At 34.4% G+C, this 20221-nt stretch overlaps 2 protein-coding genes across 6 annotated transcripts in view; one reads left to right on the forward strand and one right to left on the reverse strand.

Annotated features, from left to right (window-relative positions):
* The window catches only part of BOLL (boule homolog, RNA binding protein), a 65526-nt gene that overhangs the window by 39845 nt on the left and 5460 nt on the right, over positions 1-20221 (forward strand).
* The window catches only part of MARS2 (methionyl-tRNA synthetase 2, mitochondrial), a 29079-nt gene continuing 18261 nt past the window's right edge, over positions 9404-20221 (reverse strand). For 4 of the 5 annotated variants that reach the window (XM_073218576.1, XM_073218574.1, XM_073218575.1 and 1 more), the window contains one exon: positions 9404-12443. The gene's annotated coding sequence lies outside the window, so the exon portion shown is untranslated. The remainder of the gene's footprint in view (positions 12444-20221) is intronic. The other variant, XM_073218573.1, reaches the window with a different exon arrangement.

A 20221-nucleotide genomic window follows, 5' to 3' on the forward strand; every position in this document is an offset into this window, starting at 1 on the left:
TTCCAAAAGTTGAGAATTTATTCCCAAAGTAAATCTCTAAATTCAATAAATTACATTGGCCATACTCTCTGATTATAACGAGTGTTACATACAGTCAAACAGCACTGTGCAAGGCAGAAGTATTGAGAGACTGACTCCCTGGCAGGCAAGGTTGCCTACTGAAATGGCATATAGCGTAGGTGATGGTGCCAAGGGCTCTGTGTTCTGGGCATGAAAACCCCCACTCCTTCTCAAACCACAGCATGAGCTCGGTCCTGATTTGGGCCCATTATACACCTCTCTAAATATTAATCAATGATCATAGCTGATCATACCCTAAGGAGAAAACTGTCTCAAGTTAAAAATCACAAAACATCTGAGAAGAACGATAAGTGACATCAAAAAGAGAAGAGCTGACATTAGCTATTCCTTATACATATAACCTTTTTTTTAAAGTAACAAAACCATCAGCTTTAAGCATATTTGAGAAAATCATCTCCACACTTTACACTTATGCTTGTTTTTTTTCCTTTCTCTTGATCTTATCCACTTTTTAAAATAGTTTACAGGTAATTTTTACTTCAAACTTATACAACCTGGAAATAATTGCATATCTCAACGGTCTACTTTTTCCTTTCAATGAATGTTTATTTTTTTATAAGTGAGACATAATTGACATAAAACACATTAGTTTTGGGTGTAGCACATATGCATATGTTGCAAAATGTTTACCACAATAAGTCTAATTAACAGCTAAAACCTCACAGTTACATACTAAAAGAAACATTTTTTTCTTGTGATAAAAACTTTTAAGATCCACTTTCTTAGCAACTTTCAAATATACAATACAGTATTATTAATTATACTTACCATGCTGTATATGAGTGGTCCACATAGCAATATCTTTTACATCTTCATATTACCAAAGCAGTAATTTTCTGTTTACTTTTTCATTACTCCTACTTAAGGTAGAATTCTATCAATTTGAGTTAGTTTTCTCCAAACGATTAAATCAGATAAATATTTAAATTTCTTAAACATTCTCTTGGCCATTCTTTCTAAAGTACTTTCGTTATACCCTTCAGGAAGCAGTATTGTTTAAAAGTTGTATTTGTTAATTTATTTTACAACTTAAGAATGAACACATTAGTAACAGATTTTTAAGTATTTGTAAATCGCAAAACACCTTATCTTCATTCTTTCTATGGTAAAATGTTCCCACCTAAACTATATTGGCTCTTCATTGCGCGGTGAAAAAAGCCTCCTATTTCATCTTGTAAGCCTCCAAGAAAGAGACTTTTATGTCATTCTAGAAATTTTAACCGAGGTTTATTTAAAAGCCTCCTCTCTCAACTTTAAAAATTGGCCCATTTTTACTTGAAAAATACTTATAGGACATAGTCTCTATTTCATACTATTTTGTCTTTTTCTAATGTTTATACCACCTAGAGGTTCTCAGCTTCTTTATTTTCACTTCGTACCTTAACTGTCCCTAATTTTTCCCCCTTTTTTGAATGCTTCTTTAAAAAGTTTCTTTGAAACAAGTAAAGGGAGTCAAAATCAAATGTTTGTTTGTCCATCTAATCTGACAAAAATGATTTAATTGGAGGATGAGATTAAAAGTATAGCTAAAATAAAACTTTAAATTGTGGATTTAAATTATTCATTGCCATTTCTGTCTCATACTATGTACTGTCAAATCTGGCAGAATCTAAATGAATTAAGGGTGATAAGCTAATAAATCACATAAATAAGTTGCTTCTTGCATAGACATAGCATATGGACTCTACCATATGACAAACCTTAAGTAACAAATCATTCTCAGTTTAGTTCCTCAAATATTTATTGAACATTACATTTGAAAAATAGTATTTGAAGTGCTATAGGTTATCCAGATTACATTCAGCTCTATTTCCTAAGTCCATAGTTTTCTTCTAATTTTTACTGTTACTTTAGGATCGTCAATGGCTACTTCCTTTAAGTATGGCTTACATTGAAACAGGAGGGACCTGACTTAAATTGTTCTGTTTGCTTTGTTTTGGAAAGAAGTAAAAGGAATAAAAGAGGAAAATGTCAATGAATCTTTTCTTGAGTACTAGGTTAAATTATATACCTTTTGTAATGTCACATTTAAAATCTTGTGTGAACATTTTGTGGGCTCAAAAGTACCATATCTCTATTTTGAAATGTAATAAAGATTGTTAATCAGAAACTAGTCAAGAACATTCCCTCTCACTCCTTTTCAATATTGTACTCGAAGTCCTAGCTAATGCATAAGATAAGAAAAGGAAATAAAAGTATGTAATAGAGTGGGAAGGAAGAAATAAAATTGTCTTTGTACACAGATGACATGATCATCTACATAGAAAATCTAAAAGAATTGACCAAAAAACTCCTGGAGCTAATAAGCAATTATAACAAGGCTGCAGGATACAAAGTTAATATGCAAATGTCAAATGCTTTCATGATTCACAATCACAATATAAGGTGGTAACTGGGACAGTAGTACAGCATGGAGAATATAGTCAGTGATTCTGTAACATCTTACTATGTTGATAGATAGCAACTGCACTAGACAGGCTAAGAATTTAATAATATGGGTAACTGTTGAACAGTTGTGTTGTATATTTGAAACCAACATAAGATTGTATAACAGTACTTTAATTTTTAAAAAGTCAATTGCCTTCCTATTTACCTGCAATGAATTTTTAAAAATGAAATACTTAGGTGCAAATCTAACAAAATATGTACAAAATCTACACGAGGAAAACTACAAAAGTTTTGTAGTTTTGAAAGAAATCAGAGAACTTAATAAATTGAGAGATACTCCATGTGCATGCACAGGGAGACTCCATATTGTCAAATACTAGTTTTTCCCAACTTGATCTACAAGCTCAACACGATCCCAGTCAAAATCCCCCAAGTTATTTTGTGAATATAGACAGACTAATTTAAGGTTTATATGGAAAGGCAAAAGACCTAGAATAGCCAACATAATATTAAAGAATAACAAAGATAAGAGGACTGACACTACCCAACTTTAAGACACTATAAAGCTACCTCAAGACAGTGTGATATTGGCAAAAGAATAGACAAATAGATCAATGGAACAGAATAGAGAGCTCAGGAATATACTCACATAAACATAGTAAACCGATCTTTGACAAAGGGACATACAATACAATAGAGAAAAGACAGTCTTTCCAATAAATTATGCTGGAGCAATTAGATGTCCACGTACAAAAAGTGAATCTAGATGCAGATGTTACACTCTTCACAAAAATTAACTCAAAATTAATCACAGACCTAAACATAAAACTATAAAACTCCTAGAAGATAACAGGAGAAAATCTAGATGACCTTGGGTTTGATAATAACTTTTTAGATAATACTAAAGGTATGGTCCATGAGAGAAATATTTGATGAGCTGGGCTTCATTAAAATTAAAAAATACTGTGAAAGACAGTGTCAAGAATGAGAAGGCAAGCCACAAACTGAGAGAAAATATTTGCCAAAAAAGCTGTCTGATAAAGGGATGTTACCCAAATATATATAAATTTTTTTAAACTCAACAGTAAGAAAATGAACAACCCAATTTAAAAATGGGGTAAGGGCCTTAATAGACACCTCACCAAAGAAGATATACAGATGGTAAATAAGCATAAGAAAAGATGCTGAATATCTTATGGTATTAGGGAATTGCAAATTTAAAAAATGACACATTACCACACACCTATTGGAATAATGAAAATTCAAAACACTGATACCAGATGCCGACACTCACGTGGAGCAACAAAAACTATTCATTGCTGGTAGAATGCAAAATGGTATAATCACTTTGGAAGAGAGTTTGGTAATTTCTTACAATGCTAACCATATGATTACACCAGAATCTATCAACAGAACTCTCACGTATTTACTCAAGTGAGTTGAAAATTTATGTCCATACATAATCTGCACACAGATGTTTAGACAAGCCTTATGCATAATTGCCAGAACTGGGAAGCAACCAAGATGCCCTTCAGTAGATGAAAGGATAAACTGTGGTACATTCAGACAATGAATATTATTTATTGCCAAAAAGAAATGATCTACCAAGTCATGAAAAAGTATGGAGGAACCTTCAATGCATATTACTAAGTAAAAGAAGCCAATCTGAAATTGCTACAACATACTGTATGATTCCAACTATATGACATTTTGGAAAAGGCAAAACTGTGAAAACAGGAAAAGGTTCAGGGGTTGGAGGGAGGGAGAGATGACTAGGCAGAGCGCAGAGTTTTTTAGGTCAGTCAAATATTGTGTGATAGTATAATGATGGATACATGTCATTATGCATTTGTCAAAACTCATAGAACCACCACCAAGAACAAACCCTAATGTAAACTCTGCCTGGCTTATTTCACTAAGCATAATATCCTCTAGCTCCATCCATGTTGTTGCAAATGGTAGGATTTGCTTTCTTCTTACGGCTGAATAATATTCCATTGTGTATATGTACCACATCTCCTTTATCCATTCATCTATTGATGGACACTTAGGTTGCTTCCATGTCTTGACTATTGTAAATAGTGCTGCCTTAAACATAGGGGTGCATATGTCTTTTTCAATCTGTGATCATGTTTTCTTTGGGTAAATATCTGAGAGTGGAATTCTTGGGTCAAATGGTATTTCTATTTTTAGTTTTTTGAGGAACCTCCATACTGCTTTGCACAATTGTTGAACTAATTTACATTCCCACCAGCAGTGTAGGAGGGTTCCCCTTGCTCTGCATCCTCACCAGTATTTGTTGTTCATTGTCTTTTGGATGCTGGCCATCCTAACTGGTGTGAGGTGATCTCATTGTGGTTTTAATTTGCATTTCCCTGATGATTACCAATTTGGAGCATCTATTCATGTGCCTGTTGGCCATCTGAATTTCTTCTTTGGAGAAGTGTCTGTTCAGATCCTTTGCCCAGTTTTTAATCAGGTTATTTGCTTTTTGGGTGTTGAGGTGTTGAGCTCTTTATATATTTTGGATGTTAACCCCTTATCGTATATGTCATTTATGAATATATTCTTCCATACTGTAGGATGCCTTTTTGTTCTACTAATGGTGTTCTTTGCTGTACAGAAGCTGTTTAGTTTGATGTGGTCCCACTTGCTAATCTTTGCTTTTGTTTCCATTGCCTGAGGAGATATGTTCATGAAAAAGTTGCTCATGTTTAAGAGCAAAATTCAAGAGAGTTTTGCTACTATTTCTTAATGGCATAGAATAATCACCATTACAATCATTTACACTTACTCTTTGAATTCAAAGTAAAGAGGTACTAAGATTGAATTTTAAAGTTAATTGGTCTAAAACCCCCTCATAAACAGTCCATGGATATAAGTGTATTATGGTGTAATTTGCTTCCATTCTAATCCTATGTTATTTTATGTAATTAAAAATTTTGTATATTTAAAAACATGATTCAGAGAAGGGCTCCATAGACCTTCAGTAGGCTGCCTAAGGAGACTGTGTGCACATACACTTAAACAGTTAACCTTTTGTAATTATTTATGAAGATTTCTGTTGTACTTTTAATAAGTACGTAGAAAAGCAAAAATTAAAAAATCAGTCTCTGTGTTAGAATCACTTTAGTTTGCTTGTAACATAAACTTTTATAAGGAGGAATGTCTTTAGCTACATTTGCATAATTTCAAGAGAGCTTCTTTGGTTTACATACTGGTTGAGGTTATTCAAAGTAAAGAAGTGATGACATAGGAACAGGTATATGAGGAATAGTACTAAACAGATATTGCACATACAGTTTACCACAAGAGTAAACACAACCTTCTAAAACAAACAATATAATGTGTAATTTTCCATAAAAAACACTAATAATCTCAAATAGTCAAGGCCTTGGAAGTGCTAAGAACAAACTTAAATGTTACAGGAAAGTTCTTTGTGCTTTTGTAAAGACCTAAGAACTCAGCTTTCTGACAATAAAACATGAAGTATAGATTTAACTAAGCATTATGGTAACTAGTGCACAAATACTTAAGTTATCTCCCAATATATCTAAACATACATCTAATTAATCCTGTTCTTTTGAGACTCCTATTCAAAAGCATTAGTATCAATAGCTTCTTATTTTCTCTCAAAGTTTCTATTGAACATGTAATTTATGATTTTGACTTTCATTTGCTCGAGATGAATCCAATATATTTGAGGGTGGTGATAACTTATTTCTATAATACATGTATATACACTTTGAATTTAAGGCATCTTATTAAGATTTTCTTTCATTGATTTTCATAAGTTCTCATCCTGAAAATTTCTTTCTAGCTTGAATAGGTTAAACCAAGGGTCAACAAATGTTCTCTAAAGGGCCTGATAATAAATATTTTAAGCTTTGTTGGCCACAGAGTCTCTATCTCAGCTATTCAGCACTACTATGTGTAGTGTAAAAAACAACCATGAATAAAATATAAACAATGAGTGTGACTAGGTTCCAGTAAAGACTCTGTTTACAAAAATAGGTGATGAGCCAGATTTGGCCTACAGGCCATGGCTTCACAACGCTTGGGTTAACCCATTGTCAGGTTATGTAACCTCTTCAAATATAATGTGAAATACAGTACAAATGCTTTGGTTATACTTCCATTTTTAATAATTTCTTTTTAGCCCTTTTTTAAACTAACATGACTGTTTTACCTTTAGATTCTGGACTGTTTTAATATTTATAATTGCCATAAAGGGAAGTGTGGATAAAGATGATCTGAGATATTTATTATTATATAAGGATAGGTATTAGTTGATACAGTAATCTAAGTAAATTTTATACTACTTTTCCAGGGGGAAATCTCATTTTGTGCCACATTTTATTTGAATATCCATTCTTAGTTTAAGCACTTACTTCCCTTGCATTCTGAGTCTGTCATTTCCTCTGATTAATTTTTTCTCCTTTTACCCAATCTTGTTTATTTCCCCTTAGCACCCAGACTACTGGATGAGCATCTTACTGTTCATGGCATAAGATTCAACTAATCAAATCTTAATCCCATACAGAATTGTTTCCTAAACTTTTTATGGATAACATCTTCCCGTATTTTGAGGACACATCATAGCAAGCAGTAGGATTTTTTATTCTGTACTTAACTAATAATATTTTTAATTTATCTGCTTTGGAAAGGCATGAGGGAAAAGTATAGGGGTGTATTTTTCATTCCATATGAAATTATTGTTCCTTAAGTATTGAGATATATTCAAACTACTTATCTAAGATTTATTGCCAAAATTTGATGGCTTCTTATTAGCCAAATCCAAGGGTCTTGTTCTAGTTCTTGTCGTCTTAGATTCCCTTTAACTTAATACTGTCAACTAGCCTGTGCTAAAGTATTAATTCTCAGATGTGGCTCTCATTCCTTTCATTCGGTTTGATCTTTCAGTGTCATTCAGAAATACATTTCTTCCCCTTTTACTAGCTACTAATCATGGCCCAGTTCTCTTTCCCCTCTAAATTGTCTTCTGATTTTCCAGTTCTTCTTCATTTTAATAGTGTTCAATAGTGAAATCCACTCTAATGCCTTGATTCTTTTCCTAATTTAACCTTAAAACTATAGCACCTGGATGGAAGGTCACTACTTACTCATACAGAAAGTCATGAATGTGATTTTACTTCCTACATTTTTTCTACCTAATATTCTACATTGTATTTTCAGTCTCCTCATCTCATATGTTAGTTTGTCCATCTTTCTTTTCCCCTAAAATCAAAAAAATACCAGTGATTTTTCTGACCTCTTGATGCTACACAGTCTATTTATACTGTTTTGTGTCCCTTTTTCAGCCCACTGACTTTATAAAGGTAATACATTCATTTCTCTTTCCACTGCCAAATCCCTTTTCTAAGTCCTAGTATTGCCTAACCAGATTATTATATACTTCTTCAAAACTTTTCTGTTGTCAGTTTCCACCCTTCAGTCATGCATAAAATCTGAAATTAAGTCTGAAGTTTTTTTCCTCTTATCATTGTCATCAACTCTTATACCCACATCCTTACCAAATTCCTTGCCATTAAGTATTAAAATACTCTTAAAAAATACTAAAATACTCTCCTTTCAATTTTCTCATACTTATCAACCTAAATTATTCACATACAACTATTTGTATTTCTTTTCTCTGAGCCATATTGAAGCCAGCACTGTCCCATTCTCTCCACAGGCGTTTTGAATTTTCAACCAAGCAATTCCATACACATACATCAGAGACCTCACTTCTTAATTTTTTCCTGAGAGGACCAGAACATATTGCCAATAAACTATGTGTAGTTGAGTAGGCATGAATAGCTGTATATTAATTACTACAATAGATTCCATTAATTTACCCAAATTGATTGAGTACCCACCATGTGCTAACCAATATTCTAGGCACTAAGAATACAGCAGTGAACAATATTAAGTGGTATTGGACAGTACTGAACAGGCCAGAGAAATGCAGTCCAGTGTATAGTTTAGCAAACCAGACAAGTTGGAACCCCTGAAGTCATGCTGTCCCCGATGTGGTAACCATTAGCCACATGAGGCTAATTTCAAGTTAAATAAAATTAAATGAAATTTAAAATTCATTTCCTTGGTTACAATTAGCCACATTTCAAGAGCTGAATAGCCCCATGTGACTCGTGGCTACTACATTTGACCGTGTAGATACAGAACTCTTTCATCAACATAGAAAGTTCTATGAGACAGTACTGCTCTAAAGATACCAGAACACATGGGGAAAGTGTTGAGCCTATCCGAAATTTAAAATGTGTTGTAAGGAAACTTGGTTCCCTTAGGAACTGGCTTATGTGCAAAGTGTCAAAAAGATAGTAACAACCAGGTTGTTTCTTTGGCCCAAGTTAATCTAAATAGAAAAAAATCTCAGGATATCCCAGATATATAGAATTACTCTGTATTATATGGCATAGGTACCTATATTCCTGTTCTACCGGTACCAACTTGAAACATACATTTTTGGGTTTCGACAGTTTTCTAAATAGCCTTTTGCCAAACTCTAACTCCTCTTTTAAAAACACGTTTTTAAAACCCACCTAAAAACATTTTCAAAAATAGAAGGAATATTGTAACTCATTTGTTTCTGCGTGACCTGTTTCTCATTTTTATATACTAACCATTTATCCTGTGACACTAGACTAGAGGTTGTCTAAAATAGATTGTAAGCTCTCAAAGAGCAGGGAGAAAGCCTTCCCTGAGTTCTGGACCCCTCCTCATCTCTAGCCTCTCAATTCTTAACATGCTAAAATAATTACTACCACATGTTCTGCAAGTATTTAATAAATGTTCATTTACGTCCTACACTCAGCTACTCTAACTTGTTCATTTTTTTCCCCATTCTGATCTTTATTTTCTTTCTCTTTACTTTGACAGATAGTGTGGAACATTCACTATTAAGACAATTGGACAGCTCTAGTCCAGCTCAACTGATTTCTGGTCTAATGATCCTGTGTAGCCAAGATCCAGCTTCAACAAACCATAAAAGCTGCCCGTTGTGAAATTTAGGGTTAGGTAATGCCACGCCATACTTACTTATTGATTCCACCATAAACTGTCTAAATTTGATGACATTTGCTTTTTCAGCTATTCTACAAAATTATTTAAATAAATATGACATGTTGGCTTTTTTTATGTGTTAATCTAACTGTTGTGACATTTTCTACATGTTTTATCCATTCCATAAATAATAACCACATTGGGAATCGTGAAGTGTCTTTTATTTTCTGTGCTTTTTGTTTTTACTCAACTTTTTAGAAGTTATGTTTCATATTCTTTGCTATTTATTTTACTATTTAAAATAAGAGTAATTTCTAATTCTAATAGAATTTTTAATACTTTCATGCCTTTTAGCAGATAGTATATTTAATCTTAATGATTTAGTTCCACTACTTTGCTGTTTTGTCATTTAACGTGCTTTTGTCTAACTTTTTATTTATTTGTTACTGCCACTCTTTAATTTTGCTTCTGCCATGGTTTTCAGAATTTGAATAATATTTTCACTTTTTTTAATAACATTTTCCAAATATGAGAAATACCATCAACATGATCAGTACTCTTGCCTTTTCATATGATTAATTGGACTATATTAAATTTTTTTCTCTAGTATTTGAGATAATGCTGCAGCCTTCCTATAGCATAAGCTATTTGGTACCAAATTTTAAATAATATGGATCACTTAGTAGAATTGTTTTGATAAAAGAAGGGCTCACCTCTGACATGATCTCATCACATTGACTGATATTCCATCGTATTTGGTGTTGTTTGAATGCTTTAATCTTTTGACCTTTTCTTCTTACATGTTACCAATGTGTTAATTGTACGTTATTAATTTTAAAAAGGACAATTGTTTTCATAAAAAGTGAAACTATTATACACCAAAGGAAAACTTTAAATTCTGATTTGAAAGCCAATTTCTATAAAACTGGAAAATAGGTGGGGAAGAAAAGCCTTTGTTCAGTAGTTACAGAACAAAAGTGCTTTTATCACTAAAATTTGTGTAGTGGTATAAAAACAATCCTTCCTACATTCATTGCTATTCTTTCATTGACTTCCTAATTTTAGGAGGGAAGGGGGAAACTATGAATATCGGTATTACTCTAACAAATCGATCTCTTCCCTCCCTAGTTCCATCCCCAAATCTCATATTCAGCAGCAGCAGCACCAAAGATACTAGAGATGAGACCCCAAAGCTTCCCAGTGAGTCAAATAGGGTGTTTCTTTTGAAACATGAATAGGTTTGCCAGCCAAACATTACCCATGTAAATTAATTAGTCTCAGTGTCTAGAAATATAAATAGACTAAGTCCCACAATGACATTCCAAAAGGTTTTGTTCTGTAAATAAAAACTATTAACCACAGATGTTAGAGATTGTCTCATAATAGCACTAACCTTGAGAACAAATAGTTCATGTTTTGATTTTCAAAATGTTAAACATGATGTTAAACAAATCCTGGACTTTTAATAAAAATTAATGATGTATTATTGGATAAGGAATTTTGATAATTGATACCCAACTGTATTTCTTCCACAGAGCTATATAGATTACATACATACACACACACATATATATATATATGCACATATAATATGCATACACACATATATTGCATACATACATGTATATATAACTCATATATACAGTTTCTTAGAATTTAGGTTTATTTTGAGAAGCTAATCAAAACTGTGAAAATTGTTGTCAACCTGAATATACGGAGGACATCATCAACCTTCTTCATGGCCTTCATGATAGATGAAATATGTTACTTCTAAAAACAGATTGGGAGAATAAAAATTATCCTTACATATACTAAGTAAAGCCAACTTTATTTTTCCCCTTTTAGTAGTTTATCTTACATAGATAGATTTGAAAGTAGGATTTTATTTAGTACCCATTTCAAAAGGCCAATCCAGACATATCTGAAATTCACTGTTAGAGAGAAGTGGATAATACAAATATTAGAACATGTGTAAAATCACAAGGTAATAATTTTGTAACCTGTTTTTCCAAAATCTCTAATATAATCAGAGATAGAAAGATGGTAGCATATAAGATAAAGAATATTGGAAAATTAAGGCTTTAACTTTATCCACCAATTTCAGACGGATACCTTAAGGAAAAAAAGGTATGATTTAGTTTATAACTTTGCTCAGTTAGCAGTACAATATTTTCAAACAAATTTAGACATGATAACTCCAATATGTAGGAGTGTTTTTCCTGGATTTATGCTATATTGAACTATAAAATAATGATTGGGGTCACATACTCAAAAATTCTTTGTATCTTTCCCAGAGGTAGTGCTTGGATAATACTAAAATATGAAACCAAAGAACTAAAAAAGACTTTAGGAGGACAATCAATACAACTTTGATATCATGATTCAGCATGCTCTACTATAATAGTACACTGCTGGCCCCTAGACCTATATTTTGACTAAAATTTATTCTGAATAATGGATATAATGAATATACAATGAATAATGGATATAATATTCATAATTGATGCTTTTTCTTTCAATTCTATTCAGTGTTTTAATTCCTGTGCATTAATTTCCTAAAAATATGCTATCAGCTGTCCTTCCAATTTGAGTATCACTCTGGTTAGCAGCTGTAATTACTGCCTTTTTTTGGACTTGCTATATATATGTGTAGATTATCTCTTTGCTCTTATGTGTTGCATAAATTTGCAACCACATTGGGAATCGTGAAGTGTCTTTTATTTTCTGCATTCTCCTGGTTCTTTTCAGAAATGAGGTTCTTTTCAGAATGAGAATATTTTCTGCATTGTCCTGGTTCTTTTCAGAAATCAAGAGCCATTCAAAATCATTTGTTTGATTTTACATGGTCATTATTTTACTTACCCTTTCCATGTGATATAATACTTCTTCAGCTTTCTGTAAACTTGTTTCATGCTTATCTTGATGTTACCTACTTTCTGATCTGTCAAGATCTGCAAATATAAAAAAGCAGGCATAGATTTCAAACTAGTGAACTAAAAGATTAAGAATTTCCAATTTTATCATTCTTTTGTATCAACCAGTATAATCCCAATCCTAATTGTATTGAAGATAACCCAGCAATAGGCTGAAGAGTCATTAAGACATTTTATTTAGCCTAATGATACATTATTGCCATCTGACTTATTTTATGTAATTAAAAATTTTTCCATCTACTCATCTGTCAGATATCCTCACGTGATACATATTTCTTAGCTAAAAGTACATATTTCTTAGCTAAAAGAAGCCAATACTTGCAGTGGAAAAGATGGCAGCATGAGAAGTGTGGCAGAAATCTCCTCCCAAAACCACATATATTTTGAAAATACAGCAAGTACAACTATTCCTAAAAGAATAACCAGAAGTTAGAGTGCACAAGCCAGTCTACATCTGGGAGAAGCAAATATCTCACGGAAAAGGGTAAAGTAAAAAAACCACAACCCAGTGGTACCCAAGCACTCCCCTAACACAGCTCACCAGTGCAAGGAAAAAAATCAGAGAACAGAGGGAGTGGAAGCACAAGACTGCTAAATACCCAGCTCTAGAAATCTACCCTGGGAGCACAGACCCACACTCCATGGTGCTCTGGAGATTGGAGGGGCTGAAAACCGAAGTCAGAAACTAAAACTGCAAAAAGATTCCCACAACCTGCTGCCCTGAGGCAAAAGGTACTTTGAAAGAAAACTCAACAATCAGAAGGCTGCTAAAAGGGCAAGGGTTTAGGAGAAGGAACAGGTGGACAAAATCGGCCCAGCACACATAGCCCAGCAGGTTGAGAACTTTCAGGAGCTTCAGGCGCTCCATCCCCCTGGTTGGCAATGCAGCCCCGAGGTCCACCACCACAATAAGCAACCTGCCACTCCTTACTCCCCACCAGTACCTGTGTGCAAACTAGCTGTCTGTGCCATTGCTGAAGACAAGCCAGAAACCAGCCCTGCCTACAGGAACTACACAGCTTAATGGAGAGGCTTCTCCCGGCATGTGGCTAACCGGCCCAGACACCAGAAAGAGGCATGGCAACCAAGAAGCACAAAAGGGCTTTGCCCTGCCTGCAAACAACTGCACGGCTTGCCTGCGACCCTCTCCATCACCCTAGGCCATCATGAGGGCCGCCCCACCCACAGCAGCTTAGGGAATTAACCCAGAGGCCGCTCCAGGCACACAGCTAACTGGCTCAGACAGCGGAGACAGGCACTGTGACTGGGAAGAGGGAAGGGACTTTGTCCTCCCAGCTTATACCCACGCTACTCACTTGTGACCATTTCCCATTGCTCCAGGACTATGAAAAGGCAGACAAACCTTGTTCAATCCAAAATCCCTTATACACTAGAAACAAGGCTTGGTGAGACTGAAATCACCACTCTTCCTGAAAAACAATTCAAAGTAAAAGGCATAAGCATACTAATGGAGCTACAGAAAAATATTCAAGAACAAAGGGACAAATTCAGGAGGGAGATAAATGAAACAAACGAGGGATTTAAAAGCAGATTAGATGAGGTAGAGGACATAGTAAATGGAATAGGAATCAGAGAACAGGAATACAGAGAAGCTGAGACAGACAGAGGAGGATCTCTAGGAATGAAAGAATATTGAGAGAACTGTGTGGCCAATCCAAACAAGACAATATTTGCATTAGAGGGGTACCAGAAGAAGAAGAAGAGAGAAAAATGGAAAGTGTCTTTGAAGAAATAATTGCTGAAAACTTCTTTAACCTGGGGAAAGAAATAGTCCATGGAAGAACACAGATCTCCCAACACAAGGGACTCAAGCAGGACAACACCAAGCCATACAATAATTTAAATGACAAAGGACAAGGACAGAGTATTAAAAGCAGCCAGAGAGCAGAAAAAGATCACCTACAAAGGAAAACCTATCATGCTATCATAAGACTTCCCAACAGAAACCTTACAGGCCAGAAGGGAGTGGCATGATATATTCAGTGCAATGAAACAGAAGACCAGCAAACCAAAAATAGCCAGCAGAATTATCATTTAATTTTGAATGAGGGATTAAATATTTTCCAGATGAGCAAAAGTTGAGGGAATTTACTTCCCACAAACCATCTCTACAGGGTAATTTAAAGGGACTGCTATAGATGGAAGCGCACCTAAGGCTAAATAGCTATCACCAGAGAAAATAAACCACAGCAAAGGAAGTAGACCAACTAAATACTAACTAAATGCAAAATAAAATCAGCTATCCACAAAATCAGTCAAGAGAAACGAAGAGTACAGAATGAAACACCTAACATATAAAGAGAAGGATGAAGAAAAAGAGGGGTGGGGAGAATCTTCAGATTGTTTTAACAATAGCATAAAAAGTGAGTAAAGGTAGACTGCAAGATAGTAAAGAAGCTGCCCTTAAACATTTGGTAACCACGAATCCAAAGCCTGCAGTGGCAGTAAGTACATGCCAATTGATAATCACCCTAATATGAATGGACTGAAGACACCAATCAAAAGACACAGTTACAGAATGAATAAAGAAGCAAGACCAATCTATATGCTGCCTACAAGAGACTCACTTCAAACCTAAAGACATATACAGACTAAAAGTAAAGTGATGGAAAAAGATATTCCATGCAAACAATAGGGAGAAAAAACCAGGAGTTCCAATACTTGTATCAGATAAAATGGATTTCAAAACAAAGAAAGTAACGAGACAAGGAAGGACATTATATAATGATAAAGGGGTCAGTACAACAAGAAGATAAAACCATTATAAATATTTGTGCACCCAACATAGGAGCACCCAAATATGTACAACAAATACTAAGAGAATTAAAGGGGGAAATAGAATGCAATGCACATTTTAGACTTCAACACACCACTCACTCCAAAGGACAAATCAACCAGACAGAAAATAAGGAGACAGAGGCACTGAACAACACATTAGAACAGATAGACCTAAAAGACATCTACGGAGCACTCCACCCAAAAGCAACAAGATACACATTCTTAAGTGTACATGGAACATTTTCCAGAATAGATCACATACTAGGCCACAAAAAGAGGCTCAGTAAATTCAAAAAAGATTAAAATTGTACCAACCAGCTTCTCAGACCACAAAGGTATGAAACTAGAAATAAATTATGCAAAGAAAACTAAAAATTTCACAAACACATGAAGGCTTAACAACATGCTCCTAAATAATCAAAGGATCAATGACCAAATTAAAACAGAGATCAAGCAATATATGGAGACAAATGACAACAATAATTCAACACCACAAAATCTGTGGGATGCAGCAAAGGCCATGCTAAGAGGGAAGTATATTGAAATACAGGCCTACCTCAAGAAAGAACAATCCCATATGAACAGTGTAAACTGACAATTAATGAATCTAGAAAAAGAAGAACAATGAGGCCCAAAGTCAGTAGAATGTCCCCAAAGGAGGGACATAATAAAGATTAGAGCAGAAATAAATAAAATCAAGAAGAATAAAACAATAGAATCAATGAAAGCAGGAGCTGGTTCTTCAAGAAAGTAAATAGATAAACCCCTAGCCAGACTTATCAAGAAAAAGCAGAATCTACACACACAAACAATCAGAAATGAGAAACGAAAAATCACTATGGACACCACAGAAATACAAAGAAATATGAGAGAATACTATGAAAAACTATATGCTAACAAACTGGATAACCTAGAAGAAATGGACAACTTTCTAGAAAAATACAACCTACCAAGGCTGACCCAGAAAGAAATAGAAAATCTGAATAGACGAATTACCAGCAAGGAAATTGAATCAGTAATCAAAAAACTACCTAAAAACAAAGTGCCTGGATCACATGACTTCACCGCTGAATTTTATTGAACGTTTAGTGAAGACCTACTACCCATTCTCCTTAAAGTTTTCCAAAAAGTAGAAGAGGAGTGAATACTTCCAAACTTATTCTATGAGGCCAGCATCACTCTAATACCAAAACCAGGTAAAGACACCAAAAAAAAAAAGAAAATTACAGACCAATATCCCTGATGAACACAGATGGAGAAATCCACAAAATATTCGCAAACCAAATTCAAAAATACATCAAAAAGAATCATCCATCATGATCAAGTAGGATTTATTCCAGGGATACAAGGATGGTACAGTATTTGAAAATCCATCAACATTATACACCACATAAATAAAAAGAGGGACAAAAACCACATGATCATCTCCATAGATGCTGGAAAAGCATTTGACAAAATTCAACACCCATTCATGATAAAAACTTTCCATAAAATGGGTATAGAGGGCAAGTACCTCAACATAATAAAGGCCATATAAGACAAACCCACATCCAACATTATACTTAACAGCAAGAAGCTGAAAACTTTTCCTTTAGGATGCCCACTCTCCGCACCTTTATTCAACATAGTTCTGGAGGTCCTGGCCAAGGCAATCAGACAACACAAAGAAATAGAAGGCATCCACATTGGTAAGGAAGAAGTTAAACTGTCACTGTTTGCTGATGTCATGATATTGTACATAAAAAAATTCTAAAGAATTTACTCCAAAACTACTAGAACTAATATCTGAATTCAGCAAAGTTGCAGGATACAAAATTAATACACAGAAATCTGTTGCATTCCTATACACTAATGATGAACTAACAGAAAGAGAAATCAGGAAAATTCCATTCACAATTGCATCAAAAAGAGTAAAATATATAGGAATAAACCTAATGAAGGGAGTGAAAGACCTATATCTTGAAAACTACAAGATACACATGAGAGAATTTAAAGAAGATACCAATAAATGGAAATACATTCTGTGCTCATGGGTAGGAGGAATTAACATTGTCAAAACAGCTATCCTGCCTAAAGCAATCTACAGATTCAATGTAATCCCGATCAAAATACCAACCACATTCTTCAACGAACTAGAGCAAATAGTTCTGTAATACATATGGAACCACAAAAGACCCGGAATAGCCAAAGCAATCTTCAAAAGGAAGAATAAAGTTGGGGGATTATGCTCTCAACTTCAAGCTCTACTACAAAGCTACAGTAATCAAGACAATTTGGTACTGGCACAAGAACAGACCCATAGACCTATGGAGCAGAATAGACAGCCCAGATATAAACCCAAGCACATATGGTCAATTAATATACAATAAAAGAGCCATAGACATACAATGGGGAAATGACAGCCTCTTCAACAACTGGTGTTGGCAGAACTAGACAGCTACATGTAAGAGACTGAAACTGGATTATTGTCTAACCCCATACACAGAAGTAAACTCAAAATGGATCAAAGACCTGAATGTAAGTCATGAAACCATAAAACTCTTAGATGAAAACATAGGTGAAAAGTATCTTGAATATAAACATGAGCAACTTTTTCCTGAACACACCTCCTCAGGCAAGGTAAACAAAAGCAAAAATGAACAAGTGGGACTACATCAAGCTAAAAAGCTTCTGTACAGTAAAGGACATCATCAGTAGAACAAAAAGGAGGCATCCTACAGATTGGAGAATATATTTGTAAATGATGTATCTGACAAGGGGTTAACATCCAAAATATATAAAAAACTTACACTCCACAACACCCAAAAAGAAAATAAGCCGATTAATAAATGGGCAGAAGATATGAACAGATGATTCTCCAAAGAAGAAATTCAGATGGCCAACAGGCACATGAAAAGATGCTCAATATATCACTAATTATCAGGGAAATGCAAATTAAACCTTAATGAGATATCACCTCACACCAGTTAGGAAGGCCAACATCCAAAAGACTAGGAACAACAAATGTTGTCGAGGTTGTGGAGAAAGGGGAACTCTCCTACACTGCTTGTGTGAATGTAAATTAGTCAACCATTGAGGAAAACAGTATGGAAGTTCCTCAAAAATCTCAAAATAGAAATACCATTTGACCCAGGAATTCCACTCCTAGGAATTTACCCTAAGAATACAGGATCCCAGATTCAAAAAGACATATGCATCCCTATGTTCATCACACCACTATTTACAATAGCCAAGATATAGAAGCAACCTAAGTCTCCATCAGTATATGAATGGATAAACAAGATGTGGTACATATACACAATGGAATATTATTCAGCCATAAGAAGAAAATAAATCCTACCATTTGCAACAATATGGATGGAGCTAGAGAGCATTATGCTCAGTGGAATAAGCCAGGCAGAGAAAGACAAATATCAAATGATTTCCCTTATCTGTGGAGTATGACAATGAAGCAAAACTGAAGGAACAAAACAGCAGCAGACTCAGACTCCAAGGGACTTGAGGTTACCAAAGGGGAAAGGTTGGGGAGGGCGGGTTGGGAGGGAGGGAGAAGGGGATTGAAGGTATTATGATTAGTACACATGGGAGGAGTCATGGGGTAGACAGTGTAGCACAGAGAAGACATAGTGACTCTGTGGCATCTTACTACACTGATGGACAATTACTTAAATGGGGTATGGGGGGGGACTTGATAATATGAGTGAATGTAGTAACCACTTTGTTTTTCATGTGAAACCTTCATAAGAGTGTGTATAACTTAATTTTTTAAAAAGGTGATCAAGCTAAGAATTACCTTCATGTCTAATTCCTAAAGATCATATGCAACTAGAAAGGATATATTAATACATCTTTTTTGTACATCTATATCATATTTTTGATTTCAGAAAGGCTCCCCTGCTTCTTCAAAGGATTTCATAGGTGCAATCCTAAATAATAATGAAACACATTTTATATTGCACTTTGGGAATTTGTACTTTTGAGTTGAAAACTTTTTTAAAGATTCCAGCTGATTTAGAATCTAAACCTAACACAACTCATTTAATCCATTCAGTTGCCCCTTGAAAATTACTTTCAAAATCATTGTCACCTTCACTGAAATTCTGTGTACCCATTACAGAGAATTCATCTTTCCTTATTTACTTCTAGTGAATTATTTCAGAAAATACACAAGATTCATTCTAAAGATCATTTCTTCATATAATCATTCAATTGGTCTACTTTCTTTACTAAACATTCTTCAAACTAAACTTCTTCATGTACTCTAGGTAAATGTCACCAACAATACAGTTTTCACAGAGGATCATGTATAAGAATCTACCTATATCCTTGGTTAGAGATCATTATATTCTCAGAGACTTGCCAAATTCCATTATGACTATCACCTTATTAACCTTCTCTGAAATGATTATATGGATTCAGAATTTTGATAAGGACTCTTGAGAGTAAAAGAGGGCACCGAAAATAATCTAAAAATCTTACCAACAAAGTTTATCATGTTCATAAACCTATAAAAGTCATTCTATTCAAAGACCATTTTTCAAAAATGAAATTCTAATAATACAGTAGGCATAAACCTAGACTGTCCCAGGGAAACTGGGATGTAGGTAACCCTATTAATTTATTATGAAATCTATATAACATTAAACCAAGATCAAAAAGTATAGTCTGAAAGGAATTAAATAGGCTTAACTCCTCTACTGCTTTAAGTCTCAAAAGCTTTATGGCTTTTGGTTTAGCCATTGAAAAAAAAAACTGTATAAATAAATTACACTTAGGTATAAGCCTGTTTCCCTATGTTATAAACAGGGAATCATAGAATCATACAATGAGAACTACAAAGTCTACAACTGTGAAATACCCTTAAGATACTAGTCTCAAAATATCGATAACTTGGGGGGAGTAGCCAATGGTAGTGTGAGTAGGACAGCAGAAATCTACTCCCCAAAACATATATATTTTTGAAAATACAACAAATACAACTATTCCTAAAAGACCGG

Source organism: Manis javanica, chromosome 12 (genome assembly GCF_040802235.1).
Source record: "Manis javanica isolate MJ-LG chromosome 12, MJ_LKY, whole genome shotgun sequence".
Taxonomy (NCBI): domain Eukaryota; kingdom Metazoa; phylum Chordata; class Mammalia; order Pholidota; family Manidae; genus Manis; species Manis javanica.